This window comes from Neodiprion pinetum, chromosome 7 (genome assembly GCF_021155775.2).
Source record: "Neodiprion pinetum isolate iyNeoPine1 chromosome 7, iyNeoPine1.2, whole genome shotgun sequence".
NCBI lineage: Eukaryota > Metazoa > Arthropoda > Insecta > Hymenoptera > Diprionidae > Neodiprion > Neodiprion pinetum.
The window spans coordinates 2,213,901-2,236,344 of NC_060238.1; the positions used below are offsets into that span (position 1 = coordinate 2,213,901).

Here is a 22,444-nt window from a genome sequence, read left to right on the forward strand (position 1 = left end):
ATAATATAATGGAGCTATCGTTATTATCATTATTATTATCATGTCTGTGTAAAATCGAGCGAGATAAACAAAAGGGCGGAAAAGTCCATAGACGACGTTGCCAGCGAGTGGTTGGCTGCCGTTGACAGGCAGAGAGGTACATTAACTGCAGTTTGAACTGTACGGGGATAATCGAGCTGCGTTTCCTCCGCCCAATTACACTGCTGAGTATGTAGAGAAAGAGGGAGAGAGACAGAGAGAGAGAGACAGAGAGAGAGAGAGAGAATTTGCTGCAAATACATCAGACCTGTGAATATTATGGGTACACGTATCCCGTTCTACAGGATGATTCAGGATCTTGTTGTTTGTCACCTGTTCGGTTGTATGATTTAAATTTGTAGTGAAGAGAAAAAAAAAAAATAACAATGATAGAATTTTTATTTTTAAAGCGTCGATAGTTTTCCCATAACTTTTTCGATCTGCCATAAATCGGGAACCGGGAAGTGCTGTCGGATACTCGAATCAAACCCCATGCGTGGATTCAGGATTCAGCTTTATTGAGAGCTTTCGTTGAACTCTCTGGCACGTTTGTTTCTCGATTTGTTTCACCAAAATAGTAAGGAAAACTATTGTTTTTTCATTTTTTCTTGTTCACCTGAAAGGAGCTTCGATCGTTTTTTCACGACAAGGTTATATACAACCCAAAAACGGAACATGTTAGAGCTTTAGAAAGAGAAAAAAAAGTTCAAAATGTAGCTTCGATTTTAAGCTATACTAAGAGCTTTATTTGGAAATTCTAAGTTCAAACGTTTTCAAGTTAAGCTACTGCAATACGTCAAAGAAAAATGTTTCAAGATTATTTTTTACTTATTTCGAACGTTCCAATGTTCGAATTGAAAAAGAATTGATTCGGTTTTATAAAAGCTCGGATCTTGGGTTAATAAACTTACGAATAAGTCGGTAGCCAGTTTTGATTCGAAACATTTTCGATCGTTGCTTTGTTCGAATTCAAATTTAAACTCGTATGTCCGAAAAAATTGCTCACCAAGTCCCTGAATCGCTCTGTAGACAAAATATTCTTATCGCGTGGATAAAAAATTTCACACTAATGACATGTATAATCCATGGATCTGATACGCCGACCGTATGAAATAAAATAACTCCACCTCAAACGCTTCTACCACTATAATACGCCATGCATTGCTGAAGCAGCATTGGATCCTTTGAGCTCGTCTCAAACGAGTCGTTTTAATTGTTATTGCACATGTAAACACACATGTTTTTGAAAGCCAATTCCACCGTCGGTTTCTCCGTATGACCAAACCACTGTGTTCGTGTCTGTATTTACAGAAATTAATCGCAAATACAGGGCGTTTCATTTGATAAAGTAGACAAAATTCAGAGATGAGCAAAGAAAACATCATGCAATAATTAATTGAAAATAACCAGCTTGTTAAAAAAAAAAAATAAAAATAGACGTACATGAACATATTAAGCGATCATGTTAGTGTAACGGGACGGGATTTTTTTTTCCATGGTTAAAGTACGCTTGCCAGATTTTTTATTTATTTTTTATTTTTAATTTTTAAATCTTCATATTTTTTCCTAACGAAAAACTGTCGAAAATATAGGCTAAATTCGATACTTTTTGTTCAAATAGCCGCCGTTCCTTCATTCCTAGAATTGAAAATAAGACTTTGGTAAAACGAAAAGTTTTTAACAAAATTATATTTTATGAATAATACTGTAATTGAAATAAAAGTCAGTAAATTGAAACAGCATTTTAGATTCGTATTTAAACCGAAACTCAAATCCGAATTTGCATCACGATTAGACGCGTAATTCTAAGGGGGTTTATAAAAGATTGAAATTGAAAAATTTTCACTTCGATCCTGAATCCTGAATTTTTTTTAAAACATAGCAACCGTCGTTAAAACGTCCCGGCTCGTATAAAACAATTTCCCCGTGTATAATTAGGGGTTATAAGTGTGTCTTCAGGGGCGTCTCATCGTCCCTAATAACACGGCTGACTGCCGAATGAGCGTATAAACCGTATATAGGAAGAAGGGTCAGGCAGATGCGGTATTTCGCTTCAAGGGGTGAATGCAGTTCCGTCGTAACGCAGACGCGTCAAGACATCGGATGCCACATGTCAAGAAATAAACGAATGGGAACCGTCCAACTCAAAAAAATATCAAACGTCTCGATGCAGGTTTATTTTCCACTCGATTTCTAACTAAAACACATAATTATGTACGAGGAATTCCATGCAAATGATCACCATTTCTAATTTTGTTTAAAGAAACAAACTTCCGCAATTGTCCCAACTCTGAAAAAGCAACCTAATTTTTTTACCTCTTTTTTTCAACTGTTCAATAATTTATAAATATTTATAAAGTGATTTTGAAAAGAACCTTTTCTTTTACAAACATTTCAAGACCGCTCCCACGGTGGATCAATTTTTTCCCTTTTTTATTCAGCACTTAAAATTCCAATGGTTAACTAAAACATTGTTTAAACGGTTTGAAAATTCACGAAAACTTCTATTTTTCGCATGAAACATTTCTAGACCAATTCCATTATACGGTGATTTTTGTTTATTTGTTTGGCGCATTCGACTTTTTCATTAACTTCATAATGAAACCGGTCCAGAAATATTCTAAATAAAAAACAGAAGTTTTGAGAATTTTTCGGAAAATTTCGGAGGTTTTAAAAAACGTCGAAACAAAATCAGCCCATCATGGGTCTTGAAATGTTTGAAAAAAAAATACAGTTTTTTCAGAGTTTTAAATAATAAACCAAATTATTGAATAAAAATTTCTAATAAAAATTCAGGGTACAGTTGCGATGTTGGGTTAATTGCATGAAAATTTTTCAACAAAATAAAAAATGGCGAAGGTCAGACGTTGATCCGGTTGGCATGGAATTCCCCGTACAAATCAACACATTGATAATCATTATCTGGGATATGACATAAACGAAGGGGTGAGAGGTGAAGTGGAAAAGTATTTGTTCAAGGAAGGAATTAGCCACCTTAACGTCATCCGGGATCGACTGACCTCCCATCCCTTCGTTCTTTTCACCCCCTCCCTTCCATTCATCCCTTCGCATTCGGACGAAAACGGGATCGTTCGAGATTATTAAGGGTAACCGGTGTATTTAGTTAAATTTGACAAATGGACGAGAAGTAATACGTACGTTTTAATTCTTGTTATTGTTATGGTTTTTCAATCTATAGGAACGATTCGTTTTACTTCGGACTATAATCGACGAGGAAAAAAAAAAGAAAAATACCGATAGTCGTTCGTTAATCATCGAAAATACTGACGAAAATTAGTTGAATACACGAAATTGGAGGAATAGTAATTTTTCGAATTTCAATTACCTGACTCGTTTCAACATTTATTTCATTTATCAAACCTGGGAGAACAACCGTCTATCCACGTAATTAATCGTGCGAGTTGATTTCGACGAAACTTTCAAATTCGCACATTCATTCCGTCTTTCAGTTTCTAAATTCTGCTTCAAATTTTCACTCTTCGTTATCGATCTAATCCAAATTCGATTTCTGATCAGACTGCGGGTAATTTTTTATTCCAAAGTGAATTGAATGAAACATCGAGATGCGTGACGGAAATTGATTCATCTTGTAGAAATAAATTGAAAAAAGAAACAAAAAAATTAATAACGCCGTTTGAAAGAGAGACAAGGAAAGAGCGAGTTAAAATGAACTAATGAAAGAATTGAACGAGAATGAGAAGACGTGATAAAAGACGACAATGGGACTTCACCTCTGGACCGGATGTGGGACTGGATAAACCCGTTTCTGCTTGATAATATATCTGTCCGATATCCACCGCAAACGTCATTCTAGGACTCATTCGGATTCATATCGCTATTTTATTATAGGCCACAAGATTAAAATATACAGTATTGCGAAATCTAAAGACGTTCGAGATTTCTTATCGCGTACAACCGTGACGTACGTATATCTCGTGACATTTCGACTTCCGTTAAGGATCGTTGTATTAATTACATTACTTACAATTAACTAGTCAGAAGGAATTGTTGCAGTCCGCTGCAGTGCGTGGAGGTTTCAGAAATTCGTCGGAAGATTGAAAAAAAAAAATAAAAGAAGGAATTTTTTCGAAACGCGATATGATTTTTACTTCGATCGATCAATTATGCAAATTCAATATAGCGAGTGTTTTATCAAATTCGTGCGGTTAAATTACACCGGGAAACGAAGTTTAGACAATTTTTCCGTCGGCGTGAAAATCCATTCGTAATTGTTCAAATTCAAGCTCAATAGATGTACTGAAAAACGGAAAGTTATCGTTTCAATCCTTGTTTAAATCCCCGAATGCAATAAAGTTCAAGTTTCAATTTGTCTAACTTGAATTCAAGTCGTAATTTCTAATCTGGTTTCAGTTTCAATAGAAATTCAAATAGTAAGTATCGTGTAATCCGGACGTGAAGTAATTGAAATATCTGCCGATCGAGTTTAAAATTAAATACAAAGTTCTGATTTAATGATTAATACGGACTTTATTATTCAAGCGCAGTTCAAGTTTTAAATACGTGAAACTAGAATTGAATCAATAATTTCCAATTTTACACAGAGTGTGAATTTAATGTTACAATCCTGGTTAAACTTCTCCGTTAAATTAATAAACTCCAAGTCGAAGCTGCAATGAAACTTTTCGTTCTAAATCAATCTGAATAATAATTTTGTAATTCGAACATTGAGAAAAACTAAACAAAAAAAAAATGTCTATATATATATATACGTATCACGCAACGAAACTTGAACGAGATGATCTTCTAAATATCATCGATCTATAAAAAAAAATTCTAAATCTATAATCACAATGGTAATTTTTCATCTGCGATTTCGGGCAAGAAGAAATAGAAGAAAAAACGAGAATAAAACTTGACGAACACAAATGAAATAATCTAGTGTAACGGAAAACCACTTGTCACAGCACTGTTTTGTTTTATTTTATTTATTTATTTTTTTTTCATCGCACACGTTTACATGCCTGTCTGCAATTGTAGCCATGACGGTACAGAGACCGGTGCAGAGAGTTTAGCCGAGAGGTAAGTCTGTGTGTGTTTGTGTTTGTGAGTGTGCGAGAGAGAGAGAGAGAGAGAGAGACAGAGACAGAGAGAACTGAGCGTATACGCGATATATATACACGTACACGTAGGACCAAATGCAGAGATGGTTGAATGTGTAGGTATATGAAATAACGACGAAACAAGCAACAAGTGACCTTAAAAAGTCTGCGGATAAAAATACGGTCTGGGCTGATCGAGTGCCGAGGCTGCTTCTGCTTTTGCTGCTGCTGCTGCTGCTGCTGCTGCTGCTGCTGCTGCTGTTACCGGTATTCAATCCGCGACGATGCTTAACAAGATTTATTATCCCTCCGCTTCGCATCTATCATACCTATTATATCCTACCTCGATATAAAATGACCGGAACGAAATTTTTGATGTTTGTGAAGAAAACAAAATATTGGAGAAAAAAAGGGATGAATAATCAAATTCAAAATAGTGTAAATTAACGTGTTTATATAAGTTTAACGTTGATAGGCTGATATTGAAAATTTTTCATAAAATAATACAACGATTTAACGCTTGCGCTCTGACAAGAAGTGCAATTTTTTTTACCATTCTGAAATGTGTTCAAGTTATGATTAATTTTCGAAATTTTGTATTTGTAAGAAAATTAGCAATTTCTAACTGAAGTAACATCCGTCTAACCGAATCATGAATCAATCAACAATTTCGTGATTTGCTTGAAACGATTTCATTCGTTTTGAATTTTTATCAATATAATTTTTATACCGATAATTATTTCAAATTCCATCGCCTATCGTTTCCGAATTTTCCCAAAAAGATAAAAACTCTTTTCCCCACCTTCTGATCAATCTCCCATCGTCAGTTGTACCAAACGCTATACAAATTTCATAGACTTCGATACCGTAGTTGGAAAAGTAGCTTCGCGGCAGCAGCAAATGTGAACCGAAAGGGGGATGAGAATAAAAGGAGGGTGGAGAAAAGAAGAAAAGCGAAGCAAGGTGAAGTGAAGGGTGGAAGAACTCGAGGGGTTCGGAACTCGAGGGGTGGTCAGAGGCAAAGAGAAGGTCGGTCTGCAAGTCATACCGACTACAGCTGTATTGACCACCAGAATGACGTCACAACAACAACCCCTCCCAAACAACAGCAGAGACTTGCGTTACAAACGTCTCAATTCCTTCGTAACTGCGATTAATCGAGAATCGAGTATCGTTTATTCATCAAGCGAATAGAAAGAAGAGTAAATATACGATCCTTTTATCGAAAAATTAAAGAATCTTCTTTTAAAACAAATTTCACCCTACAATTTGGTCACGTTGCGGCGAAATTTGTTTTTCTTTTTTTTCACCCATCTAACTAGTTTTTTAGTCACTTTTTTGGAACTTGCTCGAAAAGTTTTTTTCGCCCAGCTGATTCTTTGGGAAAAAACGACGAAAATGAGACCCTACAGGATTCTTAATTACACGATGTAACCGAGAGTTTGAATTTACAAGATTGGTGGATTTTTTCACCTCCCCCGCCCCCTCTTTCTCCTACCGGAACAAGTTAAAAAAATAAAAAAATAATAACGTTGACGTTCTAGGGTTGATTAAAACCGATTTCGCAAGGCTTTGATCCGAAAAATTGACCAGAAAAAGGGCATTCTTATTATCACCTGTTGAGTTTGGCGTGAAATAAAAAAAAAAAAAAAAAAAAATAAAAACGTCAAAATACCGTTAAACGGAGTAAACCCTTATAAAATCTGAACGTGAATGAACTGGATAAAATTTCAATTCTCGTGACAATAATGTGCAATTTTCAACGATCATCCCTTCGACCAGTGAACTGTTTCGTTCAAAAAAAAAAAAAAAATTAAACAATCTCGTCTACGGGAAAAAGGAGAACGAACGAATACCTGTTGGATAAAAAATATCCACGACGACGACAATGATCAGACGGATGACGTGGATGAGGAGATGAAGACGAAGATGCGGACGGTAGGCAAGGGATCTAGATTCGAGATTTAACCCCCCGCGAAGGGGTTGGATAGTACGATCGTTGACCGTCTAAGGCAAGTGAGTTCGCCACTGTCCAGCAACCCTTTCGGCTCTCTACTACCACCCTCGAACATTGAACCCCTTAGGACAAGCGGCAGGAGGATGAGGGGTGGAAGCAGCATCCTGGCACCCCACTCCGTACTCCCTCTAGCCGGTTGAGATGGCCGAGTGCAAGGGTGATTTTTCTTCGGGGTGTAACGCACACAAACACAAATACACACACGCATGCAGACACTGAACCTCCCTCGGCCAACAGAATCGGGATAACGGAGTTTCGGCTGAAGAGTGAGGGGATGGTGGGGGAGGGGGGCGAGGCGAGGCGACGCGCCTCTCTCTCTCTCTCTCTCTGTCTCTCTGTCTCTCTCCCTCACCTTTTCTCACCCTCCGCGTTGCGATCTCTCTATAATTTTCGCGCATGGCCAGAGTACCGAGTGGTGGTGGTGGTGGTGGTGGTGGTGGTGGTGGTGGTGGTGGTGGTGGTGGTGTTGCTGCTTTTCTACCAACAACGTCTTTTTTTACCCATATCATAGCAGATATGTATGCACGCGGGGTGTCAAAGCGTTCTTAATTTCACGCCCTTTCTCACCCCTTTTCCACCCCTTAATAGAAAAAAAAAGGAAAAGAAAATGCTCGAGCGATACGATCGCAGTATGATCGATCTTGAAATCTTGAAGGATTTGATAGGTTGAAAATTTCATGTAGCTATGCGAGAAATAAAAATGAAATTGAAAAATTTGAGAAGCAGAAACGATTGGTAAAAAAAAATTTTTTAAAATCGCACAATTTTCTTCTAAATGGCAACAAGTTCAAAGCAGAGAGAGGGAGAGAGAGAGAAAACCTGACAATAATAAAAATTGGGTGAATATCATACAAAAGGAAATAAAGATAGAAAAAGAGAATAGGAAGTTTCGAACGCCAACTTTTTTATGAATAAAGTTCCATTTAATAGACGCGTATACGTGTTGCACATATATATATATATATATGCTATACATTGTTATGCCGTGCTTCGCCCAATATACTTTTACAGCGAGATACGTGTGGCTTTTTTTTTATTCATATATTATATGATTTCGCAAGTTTCGTTATAGTTTTGTTGTTCTTGTATTTTTGTTTTCAACTTTAATTGTTTTTCCTCCAATTACCAAGAGGTGAAGGACAAATAATACGAAAACACCGTAATATTCAATAATTAACAAGTATAACTGTAAAGAAAAACAATGACGGTGGTAAGTTGAATTGGACCAGGGGTAAAAATTCGGGGGAGTTCAATTCCCGCATCGGGGGAAAAAGGAACTGTGCGAAAATTCACAGGGGATGAAAAGACAAACGCGAGCAAAAAACGCGGAAAAAAAAAGAAAAAAAAAATAACCACCGTCAAACCGGTCATTCATCTGTTGAATAATTTTATACCAACTTGACAGGGATTCAAGTTTCTATCTGACAAATTTCGTTACAATATGCATTTGACGAGAGAGAGAGAAAGAGAGAGAGAGAGAAAAAAAATAACAACGTAAGGAATCAGAAGAGCGAATCAAGAGGAATAATGTATCGAGAAGACAATATTGACGGTGTTGATTTTTTATACCTTTTATACATGTTCCACGTGGCCGCGAGCAATACGGAAGATAAAAAAAAAAAAAAAAAAGAAAAAACAGAAAAGTGCAGAAACAGAACCGCTGCACCGCGTACACTTCCTCCACATTCGTTAACATCCCTTCTTCCATCTCTTTCCCTCGTTTTCTCATAACGAAAGTTTGTCCCTTATCCCTCCCTCTCCGGTTCTCTCCCTCCGCCCCTTAGCACAAGGCATACAAGCACACACACACACACACGCACACAGAGAGAGAGAGAGAGAGCTAATAACGGAAAGGAGCCGTTTCCCCCCATCATCCCAATCCGTCCATCCCCACCACCGCATCTCAAAGCATCAAAACCTCCTCTCCTCGTCATCGTCTTGCGGGCTCGAACATAGAGTGGGGAGAGAAAATTCACATTCAAGGGAGAATCGTCATCCCCCAAAACGTTCCGTCCTTGTCGTACTTGGTTTTCAGGATGAATAAGAAGAAGAAGCAACGGCAACGGGAGTATCAGAGAGGGGGATATAAGAGTGGGAAGGCGATGTAGGGTGGTATGTAGGGGCAGCGGCAGGGGGCGGGGAGGGGGGGGGGGGTGGTGGTGGTGGTTCCGAGATAGGGTTGAGACGACTTGAGTCCGCCGTGGGTAGTAAGAATGGGAGGAGTAGGTGGTGAGGAGGGGGGGAAGCGTCGAGCTTGCACCGCGTGAAATCCTCTCGTCCCACTCGCTCCTCCGCAAGCTCGCCTGTCGCTCGCTCTCTCTGGCGGTAAGTTTCGGCGTTTCGAGCGAAGCTCCGTGTTTCTCGCGCTCGCCGCTCGCGGCGCCACCGAACGGCCTCGCTACCAGAGAGTGCGAGAGAGACGGCGACGACGACGACGGCGGTCGCGTGGTGCCGCCGTTGCTTGCTGCTGCTGCTGCTGGTGCTGCACAGCTTCCGCGAGCCACCCTCCCTCCCTCTCTCTCTCGCCCTCTCTCCCTCGGGGAGCGGCGGGGGTGGCGGTGGTCGCGCGCCGCGCGCTACCCGACTTTCGGATATCACCAAGTTGAGCAGTGGCCCTGTGCGCTTGCAAACCGTCAACGCACGTCCCGCGTACCGCCGTCGAGAGAGAGTGTTCCCCGGTACTATCGGTACTGTCACCGCAACCAGCGCCACGCGGCCCGCGGACTCTCGACACCGGGCACGCAGAGCCTTGAACGCTTGATCAGTGACACGGTGTGCGGAACCCGCGAATATACAACCCACGCACATACGTACAACACCTAACCTACCACACCTTTTTAAAATTAAGGCATCGGTCCTGCTCGAGATTGTTGTATTTAACAAGAAAGAAAAAAAAAAACAAAAAAATAAATTAATAAATAAAAATAAATATATCAAGCGAAAAGTAAATTTAAACCAACGATCATCAATCGGACCGGCGGACCATCAATTATTCTCGACTGTGCAGGCTGTGCACCGATATTGTATAAAATAAAAAAAAAAAAAAACAAAAAAAAAAAAACAACACGCGGTACGCAAAAAACCTTATCTCCTAATCGTTATTATATATTATATCGATTATCGATTTATAAATGTAGTACAAACATTTATCAGACCTGCCAATTTGTCGCATATTTTCACTCTCAGTAATCTCTATCTGTGAAAAAGTATCACGATATCTATTACATCAGTATATATATATATACATATATACATATATATATATGTATATATGTGTGTGCGTGTGTATATATATATATATATGTATTCGTGACTTGTTGTAGAAAAGGGTGAAACGAGGACAAAAAAAAAAAAAATTAAAAAAGAAAAATAACTCATACTCTCAGACTGCATCAATAATTCACTACTACCACCACCACCACCACCAGCCCTAATCGAGTGTGCAGTGTGTGCGTGTTCCTTTTTTGTGCGTGGGTGTACGTGCGTGCAGGTGTAAAAAAAAAAAAAAAGAAAATTTCTTCTTCGAAGGATACTGTAAGGATAAAAAAAAAAGATACGGTAAACGGAAGAGAGTAATAAGAAAAATGAAATTTCTTTTCTCAAATTACAGTTCTTCCTCTTCTTCCACGTTCCGTCTCGTCGTGAGAGTGGAAACTTCGTCGCGTGTTTGAATGAAAAAGAGAAAAAAAATGAAAGATAATCGAGAAACGTGAATAGAACGTAGGAGGATAAAAAAAAAAAAAAGTGTAACGTAAATAAATTAAAACGCGTACAACCGTATAATCGCTAAATAAGTAACTAAAGATTTTACGATGTGAGGATTATACGATAGTTGTTCTGTTGTAAAGAAAGAGGAACTAACGCGGCGACGAAGGATGAGATTTAAAATTGAAGATAATATATAAGTAAATAAGTAAATTTGAACGAACACGGATGAAGATGAACAAAATATACGAATTTGATTTGTTGTTTTGTGGTGGTCTTCGTAATCTTCGGATTCGATAAATCGCTAAGGATATAAACTGAGGTAAGTCGACTGAAGAACGAGAAAAAAAAAAAAAAAAATTGAAACTGAAAACAACGTTTCAAAACCTCTTCCAAGAAAGAGAAAATTTCATTAGTTCTCCATGCATTTGTAGTACGATTTTCGTTTCAGCTTTCTCATTCTCTTTCTTCTACGTATACTTTGAATGAACTTAAAATTTTTATTTTCCCAGCCAATCTTAAATTTAGTTTCTTCTTTCTCTACCAACCTGTCGATTGTGTCAAAGTCTGAAGAAATTGGGGAGATGCTTTCATCTCTTATCTCGCTTATCGCAGTGAAAAGCTGCTTAAGAAAATAAGAAACGAAAAAATAAATCTCGTCAAGTGACGTCAGCGTGCAGACGACACGCGGGTTACGTCGAAACGTCTCTTGTACAAGATGATAATCAGTGCAACCCTTTTTCTAACCGTCTGAACTCGGGTGAATCATCTTTTCAGCTTTACGTGCAAGGTGTTAAATATAATTTCAGTGTAAGTGAAACGGCGCGTAAATATAAGTCAGCGTTAAATAAACTAAATAAAATTAACGCGGTGCCGGATAATGTGCGTGAAAATCTTATAAAGTAACACGGGTGCTTCGATTTGTCAGTGATAAATCAAAATCGTGCGATAATAATCGGCGATGGTGCGTTTTAAGCGTTTTCTCCGGTTTAATCTTCCTAGTTTCTATTTCTCTCTGCCTTGTGAAAACGATAAGATAATTATCGAAATTTCACAGTCGACTGAACACGGAGAAAAGAAGTTTGGCAAAGGGGAGGAAAAATTTGATGATACGTGAAGAGAAACGTGGCTATTCCATTCCTCAGAGTTCGAAAAACCCTGCGTGCAGTGGCACGTTTACTAGCTGCAAGAAGGCAAAGAAAAAAACAAGAGAAATCAAGAAGAAGAAAACCGTGAAAACATTTAGCGAAACGCTTTCAAATTTATTCCGATTTCACCTTCCTCTGCAAAATAGCGAGATAGCGTATACAAGTTCACACTTTGTAATCTTCATCTTCGTTGCTTTCTTATTCAACGATCTTAAATTTCATACAGTGAGAAAACTTCAATTTTTCGCATTTTATATTATTATTTGGTTTATAATTCGCTGCAGTTTCGTCGATTATATTCGCGCTCCGAATCGTTCGATTCAAGCGAGTCGACATGTCATGAAAAACCATAATCCAAGCCTGCGCAAGGATTGATTTACAAAAAAAAAAAAAAAGAAACACATTAATAATAACTCTCTAATTGTGAAAAATAAAAAGACCAAAATTAAAAATAAGCAAACAATTAACGTATAAAAATGAGACTGTCCTACACATTGCGACGAATGCCCATGATAATTTTCCGAAAAAGAAATAACAAAATAACGAATGATTCGGCAATGAAACGATACTTAATTCTATAAAAATAAAAACCTCGAATCAAAATATTGAAACCACAGGAATAAACTTAAAAAAAAAAAAAAAAAAAGAGGGTTTCAAAGGGTGAAACAAGTCGCACGATCCGCGTCTCTGGGATCGCTGCTGCTTTAAGTGATGAAGCCCGGTTCGGGTCGGCGCGTGTAGTTAAGTAGTAAGACACCGCGAGTGCCAGACAAGGTGTGTTAATTGCAAGTCGCGCGAGGCGAGTCGCGTTCCGTCGGACAGCGTGACGGCTCATGATCGTCAGGCAGCCTCGTTGACTTATTCTTCGAGTTCGAAGAAATGAATTTCGAAAATTGGGGCTGTGTTTTTTTTTGTTTTTTTTTTACTCATCAAAATAAAACGTAATGAACTGAAAAACAAATCTTTTACCAAATGATTTTCAATCGATTATAAATTCGTTTTCTCAATTAAGTCGGCATTGCTTTAGTTCAAGATGTGTGTGTTTGAATTTTTTTACCAAGCTACAAGAATCGAGTACATAAATTCAAAAAAATAAATAACGACCAAAAATTAAGTGACGTGTGTAATTTCTTCAACGTCTACAAAATCTGGAATAATTTCTCCCTTTCTCTGTTCTTCTTCTTATTCGTTATCGTTTGAATAACGCGATTTTGACAGTTCTTTTTTTTTTTTTTTTTACCTGGAACGATTATTATATCAGAGATTGATTATTCCCCGAGCTTTAATATCACTCGGCGGCGAGCTTGCGGATAGTAGCTGCGTATCGCGTGGTCAGTGACCAACTCGTCGATCGATCCGATGAATGTTCATAAATACGTAGATATGCGCATCGATGCGATGTAATAGAGCTAATTACGCGTTTATGCACGTTGATGAATAATAATTCGTAGACGATACCGTGATCAAATTGCAACGATTTAAAAGACGGACGGACAGAAGAAAGAAAATCGCAAGAAATCGGAAGAAAATTTCTAACAATTGAGTGAAATATAAATTTTCATATCAAACATTTTTTCACAATCTGAAAATTTCTAATTCGCAATGTTTTTCATAACGTGGGTCGTAAATTCGATTTATGATTTAACCAGAAAAGAGAGAAGTATTTTTATTTTCATTATTCAAACGCATCTTCCTTAGTAACGAAAAGAATTAAGCAGCAATTGTTTCAAAAGAATTTAATCTCAAGGTAACTAAGTCGGAAAATTGACGAGGTGTCAAACTAATTGTATGAAAGAATAAGAAAATAATGAATAAATGAAATTCTGCCAATAGTAAATAGAGTTTCAGTTATCACGGATTGAAGAGATGAAAATTGATTCGGTAACAACCTGCGGGTTCGATCCTTCAAATTGATTTACAAGTTTATTTTAACGCGTACAAATTTCTTACGCTTCGTTATCGGTTTATAAAGTTTCGGTTAGAAAAAGGTGGGGAAAAGAAAGAAAATAAAAATAATGACGTAAAATCAAAATCAGTTCTCCTCGCAGAAAATTCAAACTCTGGGTTATTTCTTATCCTACAAACAAGAATTAGATCGGTGTGTTGTATAAGAAACGAATTAGAAATCGGAGAAAACGAAGAGCGAGAAAAGACCAAACGAACGATCAAACGATAAAAACGAAATTCAAGTATCAAAAATCAAGAAACTTAAACAAGTAAAAAATCTGAAGAAAAGAATGCCGAGGAAAATAAAAGGGAGGGTTAAAACAATCTTCGTTCTCACTAACACAATTGTAGGTTTACAAATTTTTCTGTGTCCAAGAAAAAAGGAGCTGAACAACAGCAAAAAAGAAAATAAGAGAAAGAAACAGAGGCAAAAACGAACGAAATAAAACACGAGTATACAAAATCCGTCCGAAGTAACGTACAGACTAGAAATGAGTAAATAATACAGACGGAAAAATTCAAATAAAAAGACAATACTTCAAGAAGGTTAACGACGACAACGAAAAACGTCCGAGTCGTACCGGAATAAAAAAACACAAGAAAATAAAACATACCGACCGAGACAAGAAGAGTAAAAAAAGAAAACCATGAAATTGAAGGTTATACCGGACGAAATTATCGGAGCATCCCCCTCGGCCGATTACAAGAAATCTTAAGGGGGTAGATAGGGGATGGATGAGAATTCAGAGTGTGGGTTCGGGTTGAGTCGAGAGGGGGGCGGGAGGTGGTTGTATGTTAACGGGGAAACCCGATTGTCCAGCCTTCCTTGCCACCCCCCACCCCTATCCGTCGTTTTTATCTCAAGACTCCGAGAAGGGGTTGCGCGAGTGTTGTTCGCCGTGGCGTTTTATGGAGGGGAGAGACGCCGCGGGGATGAATACGGGGGGGAGGGCTCGTCGCTGCGCCGTGGGTGCGAGAGGGTGGCGGTGGAGGGCAGGAGGGCAGGAGGGGAGAGATAGACGGGCGTCTTCGCGCGTGGGGATGGAGGCGCGGCGCGATATATACATATATATGTGTGTGTGTATATTATATATATATATAAAGAGAGGGAGAGAGAGAGAGAGAGAGGCGTGGGGATAAGACTTGCGACGCGTCTGCGCTCACGGAGCTTCTGCCGTTTGCCGCGGGGCGGCGAAATCCGTCGGTGGGGGTTCGCCGCTAAGGGTTGCAGCTCCGGCGTTTCTCCTTCCTTCTCTCTTTCTCTCTCTCTCTCTCTCTCTATCCGCGTACGGTCGCGGGGGGCGGCGGAGGCTGCACAGGAGGGATGCAGAGGGCATCCCCGACTCCGTAGTTAGGGTGGTCTTCGGCTCTGTCAGTAGCGAAGCGGCGGCCTTATCATACGGAGCTGCTGGCTGACCAGCGCTCCCCCCAAATTTATTAACCATATACTACCACTCTACTACCACTATACTACCAACTACCACCACCACCGCCACCACCACTGCTATATACATACATACATACATACATACATACATAAATACGTACATACACACACACACACACACACACACACACGCACGCGCGCTATAGATACATATATATACATATATATATATATGTGTGTGTATATATATATTAAAATAATATAATAAACATAATAACGCACGATAACAATCGTGTGCGTGTATATTATTGCTTATCGACAAGCGCGCGCACACATACACACACGCGCAGCCGCATAAACAAACCGTCGTTTATTATTATTGTTATAAACAACAGTACATAGAACACAGTCGACGTATTTCGGAACATCGTTCGCGTTTAAAGAAAGAAAGAAAAAATAAACAAATAAATAAACGCGATCGCATCCTTTGCCAACAATTGTAATTATTGTTACCATCGTTGTTATTGTTATTGTTATTATTATTATTAGTTCTTGTTTTAGGAAGAGTTGTGTAGTATTATTATTATTGTTATCATATGTATGTATATATTTTTTTTTTTTTTGTTTCCTACTTTCTCGTCGTCTTGATGAAAGTGTTTGCAAATTATTGAAAGTAAAGAAAAAAAGAAACATAGGCGAGGAGTGACGTTGTGTTGTTGTTTCGATTATTAGAATAACATTGTCCCGTGTTGATGATAATAACAATACTAATAATAATAATAATAATAATGACGATGATGATAATTAAGAGTAATAACAATACAGAGTGAGAATCGAGATCGAAGCGAAGAGGATAAAGATACGAGAAGAGCAGCGAAAAACGTTCAAGAGGAATTCAAGAAATACGAGAATAAATGTACAACACCTGATTGTCGTGAAGTGAAGATAATAACGGAAAATGTGAACGAAGAAGACGAGAAAATTGATGAATATTTTCCAAGAAAAAATCTTAAAGCGGAAGAAGCAGAAGACGAAAAATTCCAAGACAACAAAAGTTTTTAATAAACGTATAGAGAGATTAAAGTAATAGTAATTATAATAATATTAAAGATGTTCGAAGAAAAGAAAAAGAAACTTAATTTTTAAAAGAAATTTTTCTAACGATCCACATCAAGAATTAATAATAATTGTTACGATAAAGTGAAACAAAAAAAAATACCTTTCGGCCTTTTTGAAACGAAGAAGAATAATAATATTATATATAATTGATTATTTACTGTAGTAGTGAGACAAAATTATTGACAAGAAATAAAAAAAAAAAAAAAAAAGAGAGAGAAAAAGATTTTTCTAAATCAAATTACCGCGTATTTAATATTATTGCATAAATATACACGAATATATTATATATATACATAAATGTATAAATATATGAATATAAATTGACGGAAATATCGTTTCGTGAGAAGTAATATAAATAATAATGATGATAAAAATGATAATACGATAAAAGAGGTTTTGAAACAAGTTTAGAATTGTTCCGTATTCGAATTGTTTCTTCGCTGTCGCGAGTGTCTTTGTCGCAATTTAAGAAGAGGGACACGTAATCGGTAGTTAATTAATCTTGAACGATGAAATATGAACGATGAGTTATTAACGATGACAATCGGGATTAACGGTCACGGCGATAAAATGTAACCGTCAAATAGAAACGGTGAGAAACAATTTTCAGCCGTAATACGTGAATATCGCGTTTCAAAGGAACTTGTAGTGCGAGAGGAAATAGGATCACGATGATGTCACGTGACAACAATCACGAACGCTAATTGGAGAGAAGAAAAACAAAAAAAAAAAGAACAAAGCGGTGATTGTTGGTCTCTCTCTTTTTTTTTTTTTTTTAACCAGTTTTTGCATCTTTTTTTTTTATTTTTTTTTCTTCCCTCCCTCGCACATCGTCGCGAGCGAATGAATCAGTGCATCGGAAGAATACTCAGTTTGAGACAAGAGGAAGGAAAGAATGGTTGTAGGAAAAAATAACCGAAATACGATACACGTAGAGAATATAAATAAATTTAAAAAAAAAGAAAACAAAAAAAACTTTTCACTCAACATTGAATGCTGAAAGACACGAGGACACCGATTAGGTAAAATCCTGTCTTGTCTTGTGCCGAAAAACAAACACGCGCCACTTCTTCTCAATGTCTCTCGGATACCCGGCCTTTAACCGCTATATCAGATAAGAAAAGGTAAATTTTCGCGATATTTAACATTATACTTGTATTTATTGATCAACTTATTACAGATGTAAAATTATTCTACTTCCACGTTTTATATTAATATGACAATTATCGTTCACAACCCCACGAAGTCAACGGACGTTTATTCATACATATGCAACAAAGGTGGACTGATGGAAAACTATTAATTTTTCAACAAAATTCTTCCACCCTTTTCTTACTCGTTTAATTAACAATTATTCCAAAAGTGCCTCGTTTGTCTATTTCTGTTCAAAAGTTTTTTTTAAATACACTTTTTATCATTCATATAAGGTATGATTTATTCCAATGTTATTATTTATAAGTTTTCCAATACAATTGTACATAGTTGTGTTACGATTATTATTGTTATGTTTATTATGTAATAATTACTACTACTACTACTACTACTATTATTATTATTATTATCATCATTATCATCATTATTATTATTATTATTATTACTATTATTTCATCACGTAAAATTATAATTTCGAAATACATAAATCTCAATGTATTTTCTATATTTGTATATTGCCCTATTTTCTATCTATATTATTTACGCATCATTTTTCTCATCTCTTGTATAATTTCCTAGCATTATGTGTCGTTATGCTGTATATTAAAGGTGATCGTCCGTATTTGAAAAAAAAATCTAAATGACAAGAACCAAGGTAACACGAAAAGAAAGAAGATGATGAAGAAGAAGAAGAAAAGAAAGAATCGTAAAAAATAAACGTATCATTTATTTCTCCTCTCCTGTGTTTAATTTTCATCATTACGCATGTTTCGCATCCTCCTCGTTTCACCCTGCTTACCCTAATCACATGTCCCTCTAACCTAACCTAACCTAACCCCAATCCTGACAATTCACCGTCATGCGAGCTCGATAACGAATCGTCGGAAATTTGAATTCCAACACGAATTTTTTAAGGACCGAGGTTATTTTTAAGTAACTCGAACCTTCCGCCGTCGGGTAAATAAATTGAACGGAAACTGGTTTGCAAGCCTGGAAAAACGACGATAAGATCTGAAGTACTGAAGAATTTATAATACAAAAATAGAACTGCAACAAGTTATTCGTATTCCCCTTTCACGTAATTGAAAATTTTCTCAAACAAATTATATCAAACTTGTTTCATTTATTTCTTTACTTATTTTTTTCGCTATACCTTCAACGCATTTTTACCTCCACGTTTTGCATCCCCAATATAATTATGTTCCACGTATGACTGAAGAACTGTCCCTAAATTTTCACAACCAGGCTGCGGATTTTTAGGAATATGGTAAAAACGAAGGAAAGCTCTTGATAGAAAACAAATAAGTGTCGATTTATCAAATCGATAATAATAATAATAATAATAATAATTCGTGACACATGGGTATATGGTATATATTATATACCTACATAAGGCCTAGAAACCTAGAACGTGAGAAAAAGGGAGGGCCGAGAAGCAGGGGGGAGGGGGGGGGGGGGGGGGGGGGTGAATGACCGGCAATCGTTAAGCTTGCCGAACAATAGGGGCAGAAGTAGAAGCAGATGTATACACACACCTTATCAACATCTGCCTTATATACATATACAGACATAACGTGAGTACGTATATACGTGCGCATAGACTTTTTATATACCTGCCTAATAAGTTAACGCTTGATTAAAAGAAAGAAAGAAAAAAAAATCCATCGAGGAAATTTATACCGATTTTACAACCGCGAAAATTGTTGCCAAGAAAACGAGAGAGAAAAAAAAATATATATTACAGTGATTCGAAAAATTATTCACCACTTTTCAAAGCAGTTTTTGAAACGTTGAATAGAATTTTCCACGCTTGTTTTTTTTTTTCCCCCAGTCTATCAGAAGAATATTCTAATCTGTCTGTTTCTTTTGAATATAGAATTTAAATTTTGTCTTGGTAACTATTTTTTTTTTTTTTCCATTTTTTATAAGCTAATTTTATTTTCCCATCTCTCGCGGATCTCAGGAGATAATGATAATAATATGATACTAATAACAACAATTCGGCAGAGGGTGATATTCGAAGGGATTCGAAGAATCGACCCGACTACTCTGAGCGAGTCTTTATGTAAGCATCCGCAAACAATACACAGACAGAAACTGGCACGTAAACGTGTAATTCTTGATTAATTCGTGCAGGGGGGGGGGGAGGGGGGGGGGGGGACAATTTAAAAGAGCTATATCGAGAGTGCCGGGATATAAAGGAGGCTGAATCTGAGATACGAAATTATACCTGGAATTAGAAAACTTGTGTTCGAGGTTGCGGATGTTTCGCCGAAATGCGAACGCGACGACTCAGCTTACAATTAGTATAGATTTAGAAAACGAGACGAGACGAGACGAGACGAGACAAGACGCTAATTTTCTCTCGCACTCATCTCAAACTACGTCTTAAACACACTTATACGTATATCCTTAATACCGGGGATCCTGAGTGTAATGGAATTTCAACGGGGTGAACGTAAAACGGATTTCAAAACTTCCCGCAGATTATCAAAACGTAAATCTTCCTCAAACGCAAACAATTACAAAAGTGAAATTTTCCACAGTTGCAAGCATTATATTATTTTCTTAGATTTGCCCAAGATTTGACAAATTGAAATTAAACAAATTATATATTAAAAAAAAAAAAAAAAAACGACAATGGTGGTGATCGAAAAATAATTTGACGTACCTTAAATTTCTTTTCTTATTTTTTTTTTGGGCAAATTCTTAACCAACGGATTAAATCTATTTTTAACGAATGTAAAAAAAAAAAATAAAGATAAAAGCACGCGTAAGTTTGTCGAATCCTTGGGCGTGAAATCAGCGCGAGAATCCATGAAGTGGCACTTAAAAAAAAAAAAAAGATAAAAAGGAAGCAAAGGAGGATAAGGAGAGAAACAATAAGATGAGAAACTGCGTTATGCAAATAAGAGTCGAGGTTTCGACTACATTTGTTTCCCCGTAACTTTGGTGTGTGAGCTTGCGAAATGTGTGCCGGGGCTCGTAAAGATGAGTAAGTGGGACTCCTTGCGGGGTGTAAAAAGCCCAAAGATAATAAAAATCCCACTACACAACTACGAGGCGTAACGCGGCACGCACTAGATGGCCCCACCACCCTTACTCTCGTGTCTATCTGGCTGCGGGCTGGGCGTTGGGGAGCCGCCGTCGAGGGTGAGGAGGGTGAGGAGGGTGAGGGTGGTGAGGGTTTCGACCCTCTTCCTTAACCGCCGAAACAAACGACGACGACGACGACGAGTCGCGAATAATAAATCGCCTCTCGGCAAAAACGGAGATACGAGAAACGGTCGAAGAATCGATGCAAAGTCAAAAGGAAAAAAACAAAAATTTCCAACCCTTGAACGGTTTTCTGTTCACTTTTTTTGGCAAAAATTTTCTCCCTTGTTTCTTACTCAGTTATCTCTATTCGCAATAAAATTGCAACGACTCAAGCATGAACGACACTGTTTATTCGATATACTAAATTTTTTTTTTTTTTTTTTCATTCAATAATGATATTGATTTTTGGGTGAGTAATAATGAATCGCGATTCAGGAAAAACGAAGAGACGAAGAAGAGCCAAAGAATTGGTTCAAAGTCGAGAAACTAAAACTTTCCAACTCTCGAACGGTTTTCTCGTTCGTTTGTTTGTTGTATTTGCAAAAATTTCTTCCCTTGCTTCTTATTCAGTTATCCTTATTCGCAATAAAATTGCTACGATTTAATTAGGAGCGGCATTGCTTACTCGTATTACTAAAATTACTTCAATTGAATAATATCGATTTTTTTGTTTGTTTCCTTTTTTCAGATAAGAAACACGTGCAATATACGAAGGCCTTTGAGCTGGGGAAAAGTCCACGGCTAATGCGCAAAGAGGAGAAACGGAAGGTGAGCGAAGACCATTTCTTTTGTTGAAAAATTTTGCCAGACATTGGACAAAAGTCGACGAAATCGATAATTAACTTCGATCTAGCTTACTAACAATTCGGGTGAATTTAATGTGCGATCAGAAGTAAGAAACGCGGAAAAAATCAGCCGGAGGTTTTACAAGTGAACAAAACGACAAGAATTTTAAAATTTTGGGACAAAGAATACGATAATCAACATTAAAGCGCGCAATTGGTTGAAATAAATAAATAAACTCACCATTAGCTGCACGGTGATAACAGGTGTAGAAGAAGAAACTGCGACGCCGAAGCTTTCTTACCCAGGTCCGATTGAACTCGCACGTCACGATCACTCACTTCACATTTGTTATTCACTTGTTCACTTTTATTCACTTGTTCACTTTTATTCACACTTGTTCACTTATTCACTCGTAAATTACTCGCGATACGCGTAAATTCTTGAGCAGCGTCCCGACGCCGCGAGGCTCAAGAATCGACTGACGCGAAACTGACCTTGAAAATCAAGAAGCGGAACGTCAACAAGATCGCGTATTTACCTTATCGTTGAATGCGTACAGGTTACGACTTGACGCTCGATTATACGTCGATTCGAATCCAAATTCCGCGTGTTTCATTCCAACAATCGATTCTTGCTGCATTTTTGCTCTGCAACTGTAACAAAAAAAAAGTCACTCGTTATTACCAGACTCTTAAAAGCTCAGTTTTGAATACAGGTTTTCAATCGTTTAAAATTATTCAACTTCTGACACTGATTGTCGGCTTTTATTTGTTCAAAAAAATTCATAACTAACTTTTGAACCGTGAACTGATTTTTTTTTAAATAGTTTTCGATCGATTCCTCAACCGGTTTCACTGCGATTTCAGGCTTGGAAAATATTCTCGTATGTTCAAAAGTTTCTCGCAATTATTCGTCCCGAGTAATAAAAATTTTTTAATATCCAGACAGTTGATAAAATAATTAATTTTGCTTTACAAACACCTAA

General features: G+C 37.4%; 1 protein-coding gene and 1 long non-coding RNA gene across 2 annotated transcripts in view; one reads left to right on the plus strand and one right to left on the minus strand.

The window, feature by feature from the left end:
* LOC124223029 (uncharacterized) overlaps positions 1-22,444 on the minus strand; it is a 291,603-nt gene that overhangs the window by 86,607 nt on the left and 182,552 nt on the right. The window contains exon 7 of the mRNA XM_046634639.2: positions 21,700-22,112. The gene's annotated coding sequence lies outside the window, so the exon portion shown is untranslated. The remainder of the gene's footprint in view (positions 1-21,699; positions 22,113-22,444) is intronic.
* The window catches only part of LOC124223031 (uncharacterized), a 66,701-nt gene continuing 53,964 nt past the window's right edge, over positions 9,708-22,444 (plus strand). The window contains exons 1-2 of the long non-coding RNA XR_006884182.2: positions 9,708-11,143; positions 21,362-21,441. This is a non-coding gene — a long non-coding RNA (uncharacterized lncRNA). The remainder of the gene's footprint in view (positions 11,144-21,361; positions 21,442-22,444) is intronic.